Genomic DNA, 2284 nt, shown 5'->3' with positions numbered 1-2284 from the left:
CCTTTACTGAATGGAATCGCCCAAAATTTTGCAATCCAATAAGGAAAGGTTCGCGGGCGAATATTGACTCTTTAAAATCTGCTTCATTCGTAGGGTCAACCCATGACCTTTCAGAATAAATAAAAGGGTTCTTGGTTGGTTTCGCCATCCCACCCAATGAATCATTAGGATTCGTTTTTAATAGAATCTTGTGCAGTCACAGGTTCCGTCGTTCCCATAGCTTCTCCATTAATGGTTAGGTCTGAACTCTACAGTGGAGCTCCCAATTTCATTTGTTCCCGAGTCAATCTCCTCAGTCTCTATTGACTCGAGGCTCTTTATTATTTTCATTTTTCCTATGAACCGGATTCATCTACTTATAAACGAATCCGTATTGATGCTTTATCACGCTGCCTTTTATGAGATGATTCATAGACCATACATATTGGAATCATATAGCATTGATTGATATTCTCCTCCTTTCTTTCTCTCACCCCTCCTTTTACCCATATCCCTCTATTTTCGCTTTACAAACCATAATCAGATTTTTTTTTTCCTTTATGAAAAAAAAAAAAACGATTTCAGTTGCTACAACTATATGATCAACACATCATATAGTGACTGCTTTCTTGGATCTCGATAATACGAAGCAATGAGCTGGTTATTAGTTCTCTAGTTATTAGTTATGGGCTGGTCCATTGTTTTTTTTTTTTTTGAATCCAACTCTAAAGAAAAAACCAACGAGTCACACACTAAGCATAGCAATTCTACCAAATGATCAATCGAATTTTTATTCAACCCTATATAATTATAATTAATAATTAGAAATAATTAATAATTCTAATTAGAATTGTTCATTTTTGATTGAAGGGAAAAAGAATGAATGAAAGAGTTTGTCATTTTTTGTTCTATCGCAGTATAGAATGGGAAGGAAAGACCCATTATTGCTCATCTACAAATATCCAAATTTTGATGCCTAATACCCCATAGATAGTTCGAACTGTATAGGAACAATGATCAATTTTAGCTCGAATGGTTTGTAGGGGAACCCTACCTTCTCTGATCCATTCGACACGTGCAATTTCTTTTCCGTCGATACGCCCTGCAATTTGCACTTGAATTCCTTTTGTATCAGCTTGTTCAGTTAATTCAATAGCTTTTTTCATTGCCTTTCGAAACGAAACTCTATTCTTTAATTGTAGAGCTATATATTCTGCAAGAATATTAGGTTGTCCATAAGGTTTTGCAACTCTTGTGATAGCAATGTTAAGTCTCCGGTTCACAGAACGAAACCCTTTTTGTACATTGATCCGTAATTCTTCGATTCCTCGCGTTCGACCCTCTATTAACAAATTTGGGAATCCAATATAGATTATGACCTGAATTAGGTCGATTTTTTTTTTAATCTCTATATGTGCAATTCCTTCTGAACCAGATCTCATATTTTTTTGTACATAATTCTTGATACAATCCCGTATTTTTTCATCTTCCTGGAGACCCCTGGAATAACTTTTGGGTTGTGCGAACCAAAGGGAACGATGACTTTGGTTTGCACCAAGTCGGAAACCAAGTGGATTTATTTTTTTTCCCATATCATATTTATCCCGATCTCTTTCTCTCTCTATATATATCTATTTATCTCTATTCCAATTCGGAAACCGAAGGAGGCAGAAGTTTATCTCTCTCTCTCTTTCTCTAGGTATCTCTCTATTATAGTATCCTTAAATACACCTTTATTCTCTAAAAGAAAATCTTGTTCAGTTTTCGTTTTAGATTGATCTTTCAAAACGATATTTATATGACAGGTGGGTCTTTTTATCGGATAACTACGTCCTCGAGCCCGAGGTTTTAACTTTTTAATGATAGTACCCCCATTGACTTCGGCTTGACTAATGACTAAATCAGCTTCGTTGAAACCCTTATTGTGACTAGCATTTGCTGCTGCAGAATAAACCAATTTTAAAATGGGATAAGATGCTCGATAAGGCATAAGTTCTAGTAGCATAAGTGTTTCCTCATAGGAACGCCCACGAATCTGATCAATGACTCTTCGTGCTTTGTGAGCAGACATACATATATGTTGAGCTAAAGCTTGTACTTCTGTACTAGAGCTCTTCTTCTTCCTATGCTTTTTCATGCTCCTCTTCCACCTTCTCCACTTTGACATAAGGGTTACCTCCCACCAATGAATGACGAGCACCTATTTCACTTTATTAACGACGAGATCCATTATTGTTTCTCGCGTGTCCCTGGAAAGTCAGAGTCGGTGCGAATTCTCCCAATTTGTGACCCACCATACGATCTA

Source organism: Tasmannia lanceolata, unplaced genomic scaffold (genome assembly GCF_043159265.1).
Source record: "Tasmannia lanceolata isolate RefF3 unplaced genomic scaffold, GAP_Taslan_0.1 ptg000850l, whole genome shotgun sequence".
Lineage (NCBI taxonomy): Eukaryota > Viridiplantae > Streptophyta > Magnoliopsida > Canellales > Winteraceae > Tasmannia > Tasmannia lanceolata.
This window is presented reverse-complemented; position numbering follows the sequence as displayed.